This window comes from Bombus huntii, chromosome 9 (genome assembly GCF_024542735.1).
Source record: "Bombus huntii isolate Logan2020A chromosome 9, iyBomHunt1.1, whole genome shotgun sequence".
NCBI classification, from domain to species: domain Eukaryota; kingdom Metazoa; phylum Arthropoda; class Insecta; order Hymenoptera; family Apidae; genus Bombus; species Bombus huntii.
The window spans coordinates 3,148,689-3,168,192 of record NC_066246.1 but is presented as its reverse complement, the minus strand read 5'-3'; the positions used below and the strand labels follow the sequence as shown (position 1 = coordinate 3,168,192).

The 19,504-nt window shown below is 43.4% G+C and overlaps 1 protein-coding gene across 1 annotated transcript in view; it reads left to right on the top strand.

Annotated features, from left to right (window-relative positions):
- The first annotated feature begins 10,734 nt into the window (after positions 1 to 10,734).
- LOC126869187 (latrophilin Cirl-like) overlaps positions 10,735 to 19,504 on the top strand; it is a 361,811-nt gene continuing 353,041 nt past the window's right edge. Inside the window, exon 1 of the mRNA XM_050625404.1 lies at positions 10,735 to 13,123. The gene's annotated coding sequence lies outside the window, so the exon portion shown is untranslated. The remainder of the gene's footprint in view (positions 13,124 to 19,504) is intronic.

Below are 19,504 nucleotides of genomic sequence, written 5' to 3'. Positions count from 1 at the left end.
AGGCAACGAAACGATGCGACACCGGAATGGTCGGTTCTTGGAGATTTCACGTCATAAGAGGCTACGTGAAAATATCGCCATGGTTTCGTAGAAACATGCTCGCAACAGATCGACAAAGTTGAGAGCTTTTCAAACGCGACCTCGGAGTATTTGCGCCTTCTCCGCTCAGCTGTCGTCTTCTTTCGTGTCCGTAGTCTGAGAAAAATGTTGTACGAATCGCGAGTAATCGAAGATTCATGCCGCGTGGAATATTATGACGGGCAAGACTGAAAATTGTTCTAGAAGAGCCTCGACTGCAATAGATTGGAATAATGTCTAAGTCAATTTGGCCGGGGGAGACGCCGCAAATTTGATTTTTATAGTCGCGTTTATAACTCAGTTAGGACATCCATCTACCCTTCCTGACTTTCTGTACTCTTCATCCTCGGGGACATGGACGCAGCGAAGGAAGAGCTCCGCGCGACGTCGCAGGTCTTTGACCCCGGACGCGCAGAAAGAGGAAAAAAATATATAGAAAACCAGGAAGAAGCCCGGCCCTAAATTCGCTGAATCAGGCCGTCTTCATCTTCCATGGGAACCAAGCGTCTCTTATTAATTTAATTTTTATGCTCTCCTTCCCGTTCGTAAAATCTTGAACCGCTTACGTCGTGGACAGTGAGCTTACGCCGCAATGGCGCAACTTTTAATCCCGGTCTTAATAATTATCGTATAAATAATAAAGGAAGTTCGTAAAAGCGGCATTCTTGAATTTACGTTTGAACGGGTCACGACGACGCGGACGACTTTGAAAACTTGATTAATTTTTACATCGCGATAACGAGCGGATTAGCGCGAAAGGTGTTTTTTAATAAGTAGAAGCAAGGAACAAGGGACAAAATTGTAACCTCACCCCATAACCACCCCACCTGTTCTTATAACAACCTCACTCCACACTCCCTGTTAAGTTTTCCCGGATAGTGGAAAAATTTCATTCCCGACTACAAGATCCTTTTAGCCTTGTACTCTTCGGCCAAACGAAGTTCACAAACGAACGAAAATTCGATTTAGTCTTCCATATATCATACGCCTCTCTTTTCCAGTTCGCTCGTCTTCTCCGTTTCACGTTTCTTCGACCGATCCTACGCAGCCGTCGCATCGCCTTTTTTCGCGAGAGGAAATTCGCGTGTCGGGACCACGGATCTCTCTCGGACAGACAACGGATATCTAATTTTTCTATTTCAAAAAGTTTCGGCTGTACCCCGGACGCGGTCCCCTTTCACCCTCGGAGAAGCGATCTGCGACGACATTCCGCGAATTCTTCGTGGCGGTCTCGAAGAGCGGAGGCATGGAAAGTCCGTAGTACGAAGAAGACCGAGGGTGGCTCGATCGTTCTCGCGTTTCCGCTCACGACGACCGCCACGAATCGTTCAACCGGATTCCGGCCGCGGGCGCTGTTCCCTTTCAAAACGATAATAACCTGCGAAAAGTTTCCCTGCTATGGTTGTCTGGCTGAACGAAATCGAAACTGTCGACGTTCTTGGCTAAAGGTTATTTGTACCAACTTTCCGGGATGATCCTTTCTGTAATGCGACGATCGATAGCTTCCAAACGGTTTTACCTTATTTTTTGTATTACGCATCTCGATCTTTTCTCGAAGAATGTTTTAAATATCGACTTTTATACTTTGGAATTATCAAACGGGAGAGAAATTCCGTACCATTTGTGTGAATTAGTTCAAAGCAGTAGTAAGCAATTAAATGTTAATATTTGAACGGTCCTAACAGGTTTCTATAAAGAAGAAAAGGAACATAATCGAAAGAATAATTAAACCGTAGGAACGGTAGGATGTTACGTGGGCTGCTCAAAAATGACCGTTCCCTTTCTCGTGTTCGTACAATTTCGACGTAACATAGAACAAAAACGTACGTAATAATTTCCTCCGGGCGTCGTACCGTTCCGGTTTCGAGGAATCCCACTCCTCCCGATAATCACCGGGTGGCAAAACCGAGCACGATAATTCTACGGTTAATTGCTTGTACGTTAATTAAGCTTCGGTTCATATTTGGTGGTGTGGCATTACCGCGAATAACCAGCGGTGCCAGCTCGGGCCCGGCATGCCGTGCTGTTTCCAGTAGCCGGTACGATGTTGGTACTTTTGTTAATGCCGCGAAAAGCGAGAATCGAGTGATACAAGGCATTCCCAAGATAGCATAATTGCTGGCGCGTACAGAATCTTGTAAGGTATGCGCCGTCCACTCGAATGACAGTGCTCGATCACTGTCAGATCGACGTTGCAAGCCGGTGGAATACCGGCGGGGCAAGAAGAGCCTCTTTAGCGGCCGAGAAAAAGAACGCGCTCTCCACCGGGAGACTAAGAGAGCGAAACTCGAGAGTCGACGTTCGAATCGATCATTGCTTACACGTTTTCCCATAGCTAATTATGCGAGTAGTACTACTAATAATAAGCAACGCCGATGCTACGCCCCATTAATCCTTGTCACGAGCTATCTCTCATCGACTCGCGAATACTTCGTTATTTGTATGTTATGCAACTGCTCCCTCTCTATTTCTCGTTCTCCCTATCTCGTTTTTCTTTTGTCTCTGTAGAATCGTTGCGAAACGAGACGTCAGAAGTGCAGAGTATGTCACTGCCTCTGAGAGAAGGTACGCGATAGAACGTATTTATCGCATAATCGTACTCTAACGAGATAATCGCGCTCGTCGAATATTTCTGATAAGCTGAAACGTTTCGCGGATAGACGTAATATTCCTCTCGGACGATTGCGGAGAATCGATGGGAAGTACAAGTTGCGAGAAACATCGTGACGGCTCTACTCTCCTATATATCCCGATACTTTAGGAAACGATTGCAACGTCCGAGAGCGCAACGCTCGTTCTTGCGCTTTCAGCCCGCGGTAAAGCAGCCAGTGCGCTGAATGCGGGGGTGTGCGATAACGCGCGTCGAAAATTGATAATATTTCACGACGAGAGATGCCAGGGACTCCCTTTTATAATTGGTTGGCATTTGCATGCGGTCTTTACACTTATTGAGGTTTAGCCGCGAACCGGTCGCTCCTCCTGTCCGTTTTTATCATTTATGCCGGCTACACAACCGGCTCGTAGCACGCGATCCTAAACCCCCTTCTCCACGCTTCTTTGGTCGCTTCCCTTTCTATCCTCACACCCTTTCTCGCTCCCCTAATCCCACCCTCCCCTTCCTCTCCCTCGCCAACCGCCCCCAGAATTGCCATTTCGCAGCCGCGTGGGACGTTTCAGTCCACTTACATCCCTCCATTTCGACGACCGCGACTTCAAACAATTTGCAACCTGTTACCAACGCTGATCCGCCGCCTTTTTCTATTAGCATCCGTACCAATTTAAGGTAATTAATCGCCGACCTCTTTTGAGTTTAAAAACGCTCCTTTTCAGCTGACCACTTTTGTGGGTGTGTATTAGCAATGCTTAAATAGAAGTAATGTTTACAAACCATGATCCAAATATCGATATTAATGTCGTTAAATATATTGCAATTATTTTTATAGATTTCCTCTGTAACGACAACGGTATATGTAAATTAAGATGAAATTTACGAATTTGAAAGGAAAGTCAGCATCTCTGCCACACTGCTGCACCACATCCGTCATCCTGGATGTATTAATGTGATGTATTAATTATCGCGTAACGTGTCGTAAGTACGTAGTAATGACTATACGGTACAGCCAAAAGGATTGCTTTTAATGACGAGGAAGGATGCAAAGGACCGAGCGGCGCAACGGCAAGATGATAAGAGCCCACCGTATACGTCAAACTGCGATCACTAATAGTACACCTCCGGTTCGAGATAATTATCGGACCGGTTGCAAGGCTACTTCAGTCTTGATGCATACTGAGCTTCGTCGGGGAATCGTGCAGCGAAGAGCGATGTATCGTGTGAGATGGAGAGCACCGGGAAGGCGATGGGAAACGAATTAAAGTTACTTGAAGAATGGAAAGCGAACCTTTTCATAGGACGCACTCACGACCAGATCTCTTGGAAGAAACGATATCAAACGGTTTTTAAAGACGATACTCCTTGTTAAACTTAAGTCGAATCATTATAGGTACGACTTACGTTACGATATAGAGGAAGAGAATAGAAAGTAAGAGAGCAAAGATGCTTGATATAAGCTCGTAAAGTAACATCGCTGGTTTTGTTATGAAAGAGCGAGCGACAATTGTCGTTTTCGTCTCGTAAAACGTCCGAGCAAAATGCAATCGGCCGTGTAGACTGCGAAAAACGAACAAGAAGAGGAGGGGAAGCTGGAGAGTTATGTGTTTGAAACCTGCTCTTCGAGACTTCATACACGCGCTCCTGGCAATGTGGGATGTAGGTATTCGAAGGAGATTTACATGTTTTCCTAAACACCACAGCGAATGAAGCTATAGGAAAATGAGAGTACACTACGAATCTCTAAAGTATCTCTGAGGATGTTAAAGAATCATAAGTTTGAATCAATTTTAGAACCAGTAGAGGTAGAATTATTAATAGAATACTAAGTTTTCGATGCAGTCAGAATAAGGACGTAACGATATTCGTCTTTATTGAAATCGTGTGTCTCATAGGTGGTCAAGATCGCTAAGAGTCATCATCAGATCAGAGTTGATCATCATCCAAGTCGCGTCAAAACCGTTCGAAAATAACGCTGTTTCAAACCGAGATTCTTCGTAAGTCTGTAGATTCGGTTCGCTGGTTCTCTAGCGATCATTATACTAACGATCGTTATACTGACAACTCAAAGTCACCCCTGAATTCTGCTCAATGCCAGCAGAATAGAATCTGTCATGGTGACGTTGAGTCGAATCGCGGGATAGGGCGTACGCCTGAATCATCGCCAAATAATTATTGTCCTCTGAGATTTAACTGTCGCCTCGTCGCAGCCGTTGTCGTTGTTTGCGTACGGTAGTTAAAACTCATTTTAAGAACGCTCTCACGCGCGCGTACTCGAGCTGCCGCTCTTAATTTAGTTAGCCAGCAAGTTGGAGCGGGACGTCCGACCTTAAGACACTTTATCATTAAAGACCTTTCCGGCTCGTTCCGTCCGGAGGAAATTTTCAGGCCGTCGGCAATGCTGCATTTCAACAGAGAATTTTTCATTCTAGATCGACCGAAGAACGAGGCGTTAAGCGCCAAGCCGTTTTTCAACCTCGCAGATACCTCTTCTGCCTCTGTCTTTTCGTTACTTCTTAATTTCATTTATGCTGCTTTAATTTTTCGCACGTGAGAGAATTCTAAACGGTGTTGGTTATATCATTTGCTTCATCGGGTGCTCGAGCGAAATAAACGTAACAATTCTATATAATCGATCGTATTCTCGGATTATAAAACTCTATAAACGTAATCTACTAAGATACGATAAGCGGAAGCTAGCCATAGAATCTGTTCATACTCGACAAAGTTTTCGTTCTGTCGTAGAATTTATTCCGAAGCAATTAACGTCATCATCGTCGTGTTGGAATAGTACATAGTTTAGTAAGGCGCGACACGTGTTTGTCGTTGTTCGTAAATACATACTACGCTGAGCTGATTCGGTGAGAACACGTACACGTGACACGTGTACCTACCATTTCGGCTACCGACAGTGCACCACCTCGCGAAGTAGCTTTCCTTGTTAATTTCAATGACGATTCCTTTGCCACACTTATTTCACCTCCCCTTTCGCTTTCTAGCGTTGAAACGATGTTCTTTGCTATATTATCGAGTAATTTGATAGCGTATAAGCGTTTTCACGCGTGATAATACACAAATATCATTTTCCATTGTTCTGTCGATGCCTCGCCGAGTCTTTATCGATCCAGACGGTGGCGAACGTGCTCCAACGCGCGACGACGAAGAATGGTTCCATCGCCTGCCGTTATTCGACGACTAAATACACCGTTAAATCATTTCCACGCGATTAGGGAACGCGGGAAATTCATTTCGCGACAAGAATGTGCAATTTATGCGATAACGAACGAGGAACGACTCACGCAATTCATTCAGATTCCTTTTCCACGTTGTCTCCATTTTCCATGTGATTATCGACGTAGCAAGTAGAATTGTATTTCAGATCGATCGCACAATACCAGTAGATATAACGGTACTTTTATGAAGATTCGGCCGATTAAACGCGAGGAGCATTCTGTTAATCGCTTGAAAAACCAAAGCAACATCGCGTGGATAACTTGTTTACAGGGACGTGGAATAGGTATATTGTTTGTCAGCATCGTATAACGTGAACGGAATATTCCAAGAATCTTGAGGGATCCTGAACGTTCGTAGCGCAAAGTCTCGGTCACTCTGCCGGTTGATGCACGACCTTGCCTCGTACCTCGCCATCAGGCACAAATTCAGCCTCAGAGAGGATCTGCATAACGTCCGATCGGTGCAAAGAATGCACGAGTGGCACGCGCAGGAGGGCATGCAGTTCGTGCCGACACTGGCCGCGCGGTTTTGCACAGACACAGAGAAGCAACGATCGTGTCGGGCGCAAAACACACGTAAGTGCTATGGTGGAACCGTGCGAAGAGGAGAGAACGAGCGGAGAAGGGTGTACCGATCGGACGAAGGAAGGAACAAGGATATAAGTGGAAAGAGAGAGAACGAGTAACGAACATTGGAGGATGCTCGACAAAGGCGCGCTACCCTCGTCAGCTAGTTTAAGTCGTACATGAATAAATTCAATCCTATCACGGCCATGCTAATTTCATACAACAAGATCCTAGTAGCTGTGGAAAGCTATATAACTATCCGTCCAGCGGGGGCATCTACATAACATATAGCCGCTTACGCTTTAACCCCGAACGCGCGCAACGCGACCGGCACGGCTCCCGTTAACTTTGCTTCGTCGCTTTCTGGCTGTCAAATGTTGTTGGCTTCGGGATTCAGGGTTCGAAACTCGCGCCGTAAAACTCTCTCTCTCTCTCTCTCTCTCTCCCTCTCCCTCTCTATCTATCTCACCCTGTCTCGCTCTTCCGCGTAGCGTCAATCCGACCGTACTTGTTCCCGCGACCCTCTCACAGCCAGCGCTCTCGAACGTGTCAACCGTGAAAAGTTTTGGAATATCAGTTTTGCTGAAGCACGCGCTCGAAAGCTGAAACTTCGAATCGGGACGAGATTGACTGTGCTCTGTGACACGGTAAACCAAACTGATCGCTCGCTCGTTCGCGAAACGTATGGTAATGTCTTTGCTGACTACCAGCGAGAATTTTATAACGTCTCGTCGCGTGGCTGAATTTATCGGACTTGGTAATCTTGTAACGTCGTTAACGTATAACCCGTAAAAGGCAATTAAAATCGCAATTAGCCATGATAACGTTGACAATGGCAGATAATTATTATTATATATCGAAGCGTTTATTAATTGGCCCAATCTCGCGGTACGATTCTACAAGGTATGCCGTAAAAGATAGTAAATCATCGCTTAATGAATGTAAAATGAACGTGCGTTAATATTAAACAAATAACCGGCATTGTTACGAACGATGCCGACTGCGTAGAGAAGTTCGTAATCAGCATATGAATTAATACGTAATTATCTGAATATACGGTGCAGCCAGATAATGTAGAGGAAACGTGAAACGATGCGGTCACGATATTTCAAAGAAAAATCAAGCTTGTCGCTGTAGGCGTGTTTTGAAACATGTAACTCTTTTATCACGTACGAACAATGGAGCCAGTATATTTTAAAGAATCACTCGAGCTCGTACACGTCGATGATTTTTAAAGGCGGTTCATTAAAAATAGAATAAATGGTAATTACGCCGCGTCGAATCTATTCAGTCAGATTACATCGGTGCGCTCGCAGTTTTGACAAAAAGCTGCCCCGGCCATTCAGTATGTGTAAATAATTTTAAATGAAGTTAAATATGAGTGATTTTTGAATATATCGAAGTTGAAATCAATATTCCTGATTTAAATATTCAATACATCACTATGTACCTATGGGCGTTGAATTGGCAAACGCAATTACGAAAAATGAAAAACATTCATGTGATACATTCGAATCATTAATATCAAACAGCCAACGTTATCCTATAAAAGTATTAACGTGGTATTAAATTATAATGAGAAAGAAGGTAGCTGAATAAATGTTTTTTCAACTAGTATAAAATTCCTTGAATGACAAAAATTTATTACGGTAATTTTTCGTCCGTCCACTTTTTATGATCGACCGATCAGTTAACCAACCAATTTAGCTAAAAGCAATTTTTTATTTAATTATCTTGTTTTATCGACGCTTTAACGAAACAGCAGATGCAACTTGATACTCAACATTAATTGCATGCAAATGCAAAATTAATGTAGCAACATCGTCTTAATTACCTGTCAAATATTTCGCAATTGCTCTGAGTGACTCCGCTTGTATTTACTTTTACATTTCTTTCAAACTGTTTCCACGAACAATTTATCACGCACGATTTAATTATGACTTTCGCTCAAAAATTTGCGATTTAATTTCAGCGGTAGCGACTTTAGAATTCCGATAAATTAATTGATGGATCTTGTTAAATAGTATTCCTCGTCTCATAAATGTTGATAATGAACAGCACGAGCACTTAAGGCGGAATTAAACATATTGGAGAAAATAGAACTGTAATGTGGCAAAAATATTCGTCGTAACTTTTGCAGAAACTTGAAGGGCCAACCTTTCTTACAATCACGATATCGTGCTAATGCGATTAATCTCAATGACAAACGCTTGTTATTTTTCACGTTAGGGATGGAAAAATAAAACGAAAAAAGTAAAAAGTACGTTTTTGAACGCGTACAGCATAGCTATACTTACTGTTAGTCATCGAGCGTGGATATAAATAGCGTACATGTACAGAGATGGAAGTGAAACAGTCGATCAGGCTGGTAACGTACATATTTGTTGAAAACGTAGACAGTCGGGCTCGCAGACAGGCCAAATGGAAAGTGTAAGTAGAGGGGAAAGCGCGCACTATTGTTCCATCCTCTTTCCCAGGTTTCAGAAGCGTTCGCAGCAAGTGCATTTTGTTGTGTACTCAGAAATCTGTTATTCAATTTGAAATGGCTTTATCGCGCGTCTGAAACCAACCCCAGATTTCGCATTGATGCCAAACTACATGGACTATGAAATCTCTTCCCAACAGGCGCACATGCGTGGCTCTGCATGCGGCATGTAGCCTGGCTTTTCTCTACACTTATGTGAACTACCAACACCACTGGTAAAATCGAGTGCTCGGAAGTTCCCGGCCGATACTTTCCATGTATTCGTCCGAACATATGCATGTGGAAACGGAAACGATTGCAAACTAAAACAGATATGCAATGACGCGGTATACGTTGGTATACGTAACGATAAAATGATTAAACAAGAAATTTTCGACTAGCACATAGTGTTCGCAACCACACAAACATCCAATAATACGGTTTCGCGTAATATCGGTTGTTTATCCAATGGAAAATTCGTGTAATATATGTTTTGAGATAGAAGAACGGGAAAGTCATACAGAATAATTATTATCGACATTCTTTTCCTGGATGCAACATATTTAATGGAAAAACGGTAATGGCATTTCAATTTCATGTGTACTAACGTTATTTCTTTCCAATTGGATCATCCTACACAGCCAGGAAATTAATAAGCAAGACAAAGGCTGTTGTTAAATATAAATCCACCTGGTTCTATCGATCGGTTGGAGGACAGGATTGTAACAAGATGCCACGGACGAAGCGAGATCGTGAAGAATAATAAAAGTTTTGTCATTAAACGAACGTTTAAATTCGAGACCTTAGATCAGCGTCTGCCAATTAGAGCGAAAGCAAGGTCGAGACGCGGCGCTGCGAATTCCGCGTTTGCTGTCCGCGCGTGCTACTCAAGTATGGTAATACGATGAGAAGGAAAACGAGTCTGGCCTTCCACCAGTATACCTGTTGTACTTCAATTAAATTGAGCCACCTGAGAGGCAAGCCCTTTTACTAATGTACTCGTCGTGAACTTTGATGTACCTACAGTTTGTATCATACTCCTTTGTATTATTTTATCGCGTCACAAATGTATCGCGTACAAATTGTAGAAAAATCTCGTGGATAAAAAATATCTTGAACGTTACGCTTGAGACACAAACGAAAAAGGTTTATATCGTTTTAAAACATTACGTTTACCGAAAATAATGTATTTTATAATACAAACATGTACATATAATAGAATTAACAAAATACTGAGTAATTTCGTTGCACAAGCATATGGGCTGACACTGTATAAAACACATTATTTAAAAATAAAAATTCTGAAAAAGCAAGTCACGGAAAAATTTGAAGATTTAAAGCGTATTACATATGCATAACAATCCGAACGCGTCGAATTACTTTCGGTTGCCCGCCAAAAACTAGTCGAAGCGACACGACGATAGCGCCACGCTCTGTCAATGATAAAACTCGTTCAAAGATATTTGCAAAGTTAGGTTAAAAAGATTAAATGAGAAAATTGCTTGCTTTTAAACGAAAAATTCTGTGACTTGTTCCCAGTTACGGTTATTCCCCGAATGACAATTCAATATCGAAGATATCCGGCGATATTCGTAGCGAGTTAGAAAAAACGAGGGAAAAAATGGCGGAACTGAAACAAAATCGTCGAATAGGACGCGAATGCAAATACAGGAAAGGTACTCACACAGGATCACGTAGAGGTGCGTGCAGGCGAGATTCAGGCAGGAAGGCAGAGGTGGGTTCTCCTCTCAGGTTCGCAGGTACGTGCACGTAGGTATACGCGCACTCGATTGGCGTCGACCGGCGTCCCGGGAGGGGCGCGACGCCAGCCAAGAACGAACGTTGATACTAAACCGCGGGCCGAGCTGCTCCGAACGACAGTTCAACGAGCGTGTGTTCCGAGGCCGGATCACGGTGGTCCATACGAACGATTCGCGTTTAAATTTCACTAGCGGCCGCGTGTTCGCGAAACTGTCAATCAGTGACGTTCGTCGGTCGGTCCACTGCGATGCGTTCCACGCGCGAAATCAATCTCGACTGAGAAGTATCGAATCGCAATTTCGAGGTTATCCACCTTAATCGAGAATCGATATTTACAGTAATCCCATCCCGATGGTTTCGAATTGCCTATTGGTAAGTGTGATACAATATGGTGGACTAGAATCGCGCGCGATGATAACGCGGAAATTTAACCTAGAATATCGATCGAGTAGATCCGTGTACGACTAGGACCAGTTAGACGTACACGTGAATCCTTCGTTGGAACGGTGTGTTATCGTGTAGAATACTTTGCAAGGAGTGTCGTCGTCCAGCGGGATTGTCTTCTGGAATTGATCGAAGCATGATTAGTAACTAATTTTGACGACAACGACGTTCGGATTTGTGACACGACTATAGTGTGCGCATATAGTCTATGCATACGTGTGTGTAACCGTGTACGTGTGTGTGTTTACATTGAATCAGTGCTCGTTGGCAACATCATGATCCGTCGACGTGAGTGCGATCGAGTACTCTGGAGTGCTACCGAGGGTGTTTCTAGTGCAAGCTTCGGGGTTGTCGTCTGCGTGTGGGTTTCGAGATGCGTCCTGTGGTGCATCAGCCACGAGTAACTGCAATTGGAGGCCGGTGTAGCCGTATATATACCGGTAACTTGGCCACGAGTGAGCGTAGTGTGCCGACTAACCGCTGGAGTAATTAATCCGACGTATGTGCGGACAGACATCCTCGTTTCTCTACGCAGAGTCAATCACTGACGTCGATTCAGAATCTAGAGCTCGTCGTTTGATTACAGCCTCGAAAGATTACAGTCTTGATTGGAATTTGCTTGATGCATAGAGGATAATGACAATCGATGGAAAGATAACCGAAGGGTACACGCGTAAACGACAAAATCAAAATCACCGACAAGTTAATCGCGTGAGAACGATTAACCATTAAACAGAGAAAAAAAAATATATAGAGAGAGAGGGAGGGAGAGGCAAAGAGAGAAAGAGAGTGATATTCAAGAACAATGTTCCAATTCCTTCGCGCATAGCTGATCAGATTCGATCTACTGTTTATGCAGCTGTAAAACGTCTACTATATTACCGGATCAGCAGACAACTTCACTCTACGTCGCATTTCGAACGAGGAGATTAATTAAAATGGAAAAACACAAGTTTCTGTATTGACAAACTCGTCGATATTGACACGGTACTGTTACACAGAATTGATGCTTCGTGTTGATAAACATTGTCTGTTACTACCACGCGCACCGGTGTTTATGTCTTTTTCAGTAAGTAACCGACTGATCATCGACCGCGTGCCTATCGCACCATCCGACGTCAGTCCCTTATCGCAATCGAAACAATGTATCGTATCGAAGATTGAAGCCAGTACGTTGTGCGCATCGTTTAAGCGACAAGTTCGAAATAAGTGCACGATGCAGAAATAATTCGATCGATTTACGAAAATATTTCCGACAATATTATATCCGGCGAAGTCGTGCAGTGTTTTTATCTTGACGTTCTGCGCATCACGTGGTTTCTCGCCAGGAAAAAAGGACATTCTTCTTGACTTTTCGTTAAGTTAATTAACCGGCGAGCAACGTTCATCGACGTCCATATTTGAAAGTTGCTGAACACGTATCTTGGCGGACAAAGTAAATGAACGACGCCGATTACCCGAATAGATAATTAATCAGGACCAAGCGAAAGGAGGCATTCGTTCTGCACGACCAATCATCGGCCCGATGTCCTGATCACCTTACAGTGTATACATCATTCAGCACGATTGGAATGGAACGTCTTAATTAATAATCACGCGAACCTATTGAAATTCGTGTGCCGTTTCGCATATTAAGAGGGGTAATTAAAGAAAAAAGGAGTAATTAAAGAAGCAAGGCGAACGAAGAAAGGGCCAGAAACGGAGCGTGGAATCTGCAAGTGGACTTGGCCGACTTCATCGTCTACTTTTTACCTCGTTTCGCGAACACCGAAAAAGAGTTCTCACACCGCACGCGAGAGGGACCTTAGACACGCACGCACGCATTCACGCACCCCTTTCGAGGGAAGAACTCGAGGAGCAGAGAAACCCCGTGCCCTCGGTCATCTCGATTTTTTCGTGGTTTTTTCAATCCTGCCCAGTGGCCAGTTTTGCTGTTCGTATCGTGGAATTGCTGCACGCCGACCGAAGGTGAGTCAAACTCGAACCAATCTATACTTTTACCTTTTTTTCTTCTCCATTGCATACTGCACGTTGCTGTAAATTGAACAATTACATTGCGGATCAATATTTACAGCATAACAACGATGATATTCGATTCGCGTATTTATTTTATACTTTCGCATAATATAAGCAGCATTATTGCATGAGAGCGTCGTTTCTCGAAACTCGACCACCGCGTACCATACTTGACCTTGTTCACGAATTACAATCATTTCTCTGTTCCGGTAATTCTTTTGACAAATTGGGTTGGCGTAACTAATTTCTGTAGCTGTCAGCCGGCCTGGTATATTAAACCAAGGGAGTATTGTTTCGATTGGCAGTGGAATCCCCATGCGACCCAAACATGTGCAGCATGAAAATAATCGTAGCTCAAAATTGAGGTCGCATAGTACATATTTTTGCATGTCCTCGAGCAATATCGCAGTACTGCGACGCCAATTGTATAAATTCGCGATGGTTATATGTATTGCTGTTTTTTATTTCCATAGTTATCGTAAACGGAAAATATTATTAAATAATACTTCCCAAATGATACTTGCAAATAATTCGCGTTCTAAATAACTCTCGAATCGTATCGGTAAAAAGAATGGAAATAAACTTTGTTTTAATATCGATGCATAAAAGTAATGGAGTACGCATACGTGTCTAGACGACGAAATGCTCGAGTTTTCGGATATGTATTACGTATAGTCGTATCGTCATTGACGAAGAGCAGCAATAGCTTTTGTACCTGTAGAAGAGCTTCGTCTCTCCGCTCATGCTGCACTATGCCGCGAAAGTCGTGTGTTCGTGTCTGTCGCTAGCAAATCCTTGAAATCGAATTTTCCGAGACGAGGGTCCTCTTGGGAATGGAAAAGGAGGGAGAAAGAGTGCCGGACTGGCGAGTGGGAGAAAATTCGTACGTCAGTATGGCCGGAACGAAGAAGAAAGTACTTGTGTCGAGCGAACGTGCCGATTTTGCGTGTCGGCGTTTCCGTGCAATTTAGTCGCATACGATTTATAAAATTGTGAGTGTAGCCACCGCGGGGTTATTGTAGCTATAAAAGAGCACAAGCTTTATTGGTCAAATTTCTTCGCGTTCGAGAATGCAGAAAGGCTACATCGATGGTCTACTAGTCGAATCGCGCTTAAACGGTAGAACAAAACGACTTATACATTTGCGCGTAAATTTAGAGAAAATTAGTATCGTTGATCTTTGTACTACACAGATTGTCGAAAAATTGGTACTCTTTTATGCGGATTATATTTAACATTTGACGAGAGTTCTTGAAATTATATTTGCACGATATCATTACACGATGTTCGGGAAACGTGCAATCTTCAGGTAAAGTGGAATAATGGAAGTATTTCGCGTTTAATTCATACAATCACGTATTCGAAGCATCGAAGGTTGGTACAGGAGTGGAAAATTCTGATCGTACGAGAATGTATCGACTATTGTCGGTTAAATCGAGCATTGTCTCTGGCCGAAGCTGCAAAATATAATACATTTCTACAAAGCCGCACGCGAGTCGACACGTCCATTAGAGGCGAGGACGTTTAACAGAAATTGTGTGACGTTTCGCATGGGCATTGTATACGGCGGACAAGCGTAGGTATGCCCAAATAAATAGACCGTGTTACATAAAGAGCCCTTGTTTAAATTATATCCACGAAGGTATTGCGCTTGTTCTCCCGCGCGGGGGAGACAAAATTGCGCCATTTTCCGGAACAAATGGTTCCTACGTCCGGAAGCAATACGCCAACTGTACGAAATTATAACGGATATATCACAACTTTCACCCGCGCTAGAACGCATACATGTAATGTGTGCATGTACATCTTGGTCTTTCGGCGTGAACACATGATTCATGGTTACGGCACGAACGTAGGAAGAAAATTATCAAACAGCAAGAGGGATCGTTTCCAACTCGGAAAATAGCGTGCATGTCAATTACCGATCTGAGTCGGTTAATCATGCTACTACAAATCGGCTTTATGATATTCAGAAGTGGACTTGTCTGGCTACAATTTTAATCTAGATCTATCTCACGCGATGAATCCGTTTATTCTCGATATAAACGAAGCTATTGTTTGAAAGTATTGCCTTCTGAATAAAAATTTGAATATAGATAGGAAATATCGCGAGATCTTAGATCGATCGAGAACGTCGAACAACAAGTACATTATACTCAACCTGCTTCGTTTTTTATTCCACTGGACGGATCATCGTTTAACGAACCTCCGTGCGGAACGAAACGAGGCTGATGGAAAAATTTGCGGATAGATTCGACGCGTAAGCGATCGCTGGAACTAATAACCAGTTATAGCTAATAACACTCGTGAAAAAAGAGAGGCATCAATTAAGTACATAACAAACGCGATACACCGTTCCTAAAAGTCAAGCGAGGCAACAATGCAACACTATGCCTCCTGGTGTTAAACGTGGATCCACAAGCGCCCCAAGTGGCCGTACATTTAAGAACGATGCGTCTCTCCGAAACGTACAAACTGGTTTCGGGATACTCCTCCCTCGTGCTCGGCTTATTCTCTTTCTCGTACTCCATCTCCCTCGAAGGAGAGTCGATCAAGCTTCTCTCGAGTGCGTTTCGGGGCCTCTCGTCTTATTTCCGAGGTTCTATCTCGGCGAAAAATCTATGTCAACCGACATGTTGACACGTGTTTATACGTAGACCGGTCGTGTGAGCGCGAGCACACGGTAAAATCAGACACGTTAGAGTAGAAAGTGAGAGAGATGGAGTAGATGACAGAGTAGGAGGAAGAGTCGGAGGAACGGAAAAGATGGAGGCGGGAGGAAAGGTAGACGGACGTGGCGGAAGAAGAAAGAGAGGGTGGGCGCCGGGTTGGAAGTCGAGTTACTGGTATGCAGTGTCGGATTTCGCCTCGTCCGTCGGAAGAACGCGCTAGACGAAGAAGAGAACGGAACGTGGTGTACAGAGAGGAATGGAAAAACACAACACTCAAGGTGTGCACGCACACACGCGTAGCACGCATGCTCAGGTTACACCCTTCTCATGAATCAAAACTATTTGAGACGGAGAAAGAGATATGGAACTACGCGCGAGAACAAGGCCAAAAGGGAGACAGGCTGACGTTAAAAGGGATAGGCAGAGAAAGGAAGAAGTACAGAAAGGGTAGACGAAGGAGACAAAGAAAGACGAACTAGGACATACGTGTTTGCTTACAATAAACGGGAGGTCATGCCGCGGTAGCTCTCTCGCGTTCCCTTGATCCCAGATATGAATTTAATTTTATTATGACGTGAACCGTCCGCCACTGCTGCTATCTTCGAATCGTTCTTATGCTCCCCGCAGAGGCGATCGTGTGCGAGTGAGACGACTTCCCTCCGCGGTTAGCTCAGAATGTTCTATTTCACTTTGGTGCTCGGTGACCTTTCGAAATACGGCAAAAGCGGATCGAGGGAAAAGGTGTAATTGAGATGGAGGCGATCGATCGATGCTGAAAATAATATAAATAGATAATAGGTTCTCTTACTCGATGCCATGCGAGCCGCGCAAGCCATTTTGCGATTTTCAAGGGAGTATAATCAGAGATAGGACCAGGGATTATTGTTCTTCTCGATCAGGCGGGCATATTCTATGAAATCGACGAAACCGATCGTGATCGAGAATCGTGACAGATAGATATGCATGCCAAGGTTTTCTTAGAGAAACGAACGTTTCTAGTGGTAGAAACGAAAGGATGAGCAGAACTTGGCGGGAGTTTAGTTTCGCTTCTCCGATATGTCAAATAGATTCTCAAACGATTAAGAAGGTTTAAAGATTCTCCTTTGCCAATCTGAATCATTTTTTTCCGTTGACGTACGGTGAATATCGTTTCTCGAGACTAAACAGAAAATGTTTTCAACCTTCTCGCAAATACATATTGCTCGTATACATATATCTTGATGAGCTTATATATTAATATGTAGTACCGAGTAGGTGGTAATCGCATTGTGATTTAGAAATAATCTTCCACCTAGCCTTTCACTGGAATCGTTGATCGAACGATCGGTGACGCGGCGTGTATAATTTGCAAGTGAAACTCTCGCGTAGAATCGAAGGCGAACAAGTTGCATACAAATAACTCTCAATGGTAGCTTGCTATTATTATTTTAATTAAATCTCGCATTATGGTCTAGAAATAGGAAAGCAATTTTCATGACAACTTTCATGAACCTATTGCTTATCTACGCATCTTAACGTCCGTGAAGAGACTCGGAAAAAATCTGATAGTTGTATGGTTGCATTTTAATTGTTACTCTATCGCTACGCGATTGTTACTTATTATCGATTCGTTGCAGCGCGGTACGTACAGTGTGTTCCACGAATTTTATTACCGTAACGCCTGTAGGAAAGCGTATTACCGGAAAAGCTTAACCACGCGCGAGATCATTGAAACGGAGATCGTCTCGGTGCGTTTCTATTTAGAGGAACGTAGGGCCCGGTAACTAGATACTTCAGAAGTGCTCGTTATAATAATTCCGCGAGTGTAACAGTCGCGCCTCGTGAACCGATATTAAAAAGGCATTGTCGTTGGGCGTATCGGTGAATCACTCTTACGGTTCCGTCGAACAATGCGACGTCGACATTATTAGCATTTTGCTCGATCTCAATGCAATTCAGCTGGATTCTATTGATCCGTGGAAAATACTTTCGCTCGACAACGTTGACCCCGCCGACGCCGCAATACCGATGTAATTAATTCTTTCTCAGGAATTTCATTGGGCTTCCCTCGCGACACGCTAAGAACCGCCGGCAGATTTTATACGCGGCCACTCGCCATTTTTTACTCATTAACGTAATGAAAACTGGCTGCTCCTTAACGCTGGGTGTCTAATTAAAGAATTCGAAAGCGTCTAATCGACGAATGACGCTCGTTGTCCGGAATGCGCATTTATACACGATCAATGTCTGTGCATCTATGTTATGAGCAAATGCATCCTTGGATCGTAATCTTCTTCTGCTAGCACGGTATCAAATAACGAAAAGGATCGAAGGCACATCGTATGTGTTCCGCGTGTATTCTTTTCGTTACGCAATATTCGAAGCTGGTAAGTTTAGCAACAAGAACGATAGGAAGAAACGGCGATGGGAAAAAAAAGTAAATGGGACGGCTGGCGAAAGGATTGAACGCGAACAAAAACCGAGTTATCCGATACTTTGAAATGCCAACGCATTATCGTAATGAAAACAGCAATGAAAATTGGATTAACGCCATGCTTTATTTCGTTACATGTTCTCCGGGCTGGGTGGCAAAAACGAGATATTGGAAGATTCATCTTGCCATTAAAAACGATCGTAAACTTGCACGTTTCGGTAAAAAATGTACTCGTTAATGGCCTTGATGATTACGCGCTGTTCTTCCGATCCGTCAGTTAAAAAGTAGAAGGTATTTTACATTAACCAACGTCGTTGTTGGACGCCGCAAAAATGAACATTCCTAACGGGCTGATATGAAGCGTCTAGTAACAGTCGACTTTTTGTCGATAACCCGTGTACATTTAAAATTAATGGTCATGTGAAGAGTAAACAAAAGATAAAGTTAAAGTATAGAGAGAAAAGAAAGGATCGGCGAATATTCCGTTTGTAGCAGAGACAAATATTCGAAAGATGTTAGGCCGATAAAGGACGATAAAGTTGGTTCGTCCGTATAACGTGATCCAATTTTCTCAGCGATTCGATGATTCGCCGTGCGCCGTGATGGCGTAATTCGCTTCCACTTACGTCGGTGGATCAAAATTAACGTGGCCCTTGATCCTACCAAATTTCCATCCCTTTTCGCGTACCAAAAAGGTCCGTGGTTGAGTGCTATCTCTGAAAATCCATAGTGGTTGAGCCCTCGCGGAAGGTGAAATAGCGTGGAATTTGCATTACTAATGTGCAAACTACGTCAAACGAAATACACCAAAGTATTTTACGTTGTATGAATGAATGTGTAGCCTCGGCGTATATGCAGTTACGTAAGCGTGAATAAACAGTCGGAGAAGTATTGTGGCCCTGCGCACATACACGCGTGCATGATGATGTTCGAATAGACGCGGGGGCAATACACGCGGTAGGAAAATGCGATACGACCTGACCCGGGTATACCACGACCAATCATTCAATTAACCCCGTTGTATACGATCCTCTTGATGCGATTTTATTTAATAAAGCTAATGTCAAACGTTCGGTCTTATAATAGCAGACAGACGAACGCTTCTGCTTCTAGTTCATTAATAGTCGTACAAGCGCGTTCGAAGGTTCGATATAGATTCGTAGCAAGTAGCATGTTCTCTTTGACGCAATCAAATATATTAAAATGCTATACTGTTTACTATGGTCTAACGTTGAAATTTTCGATGAA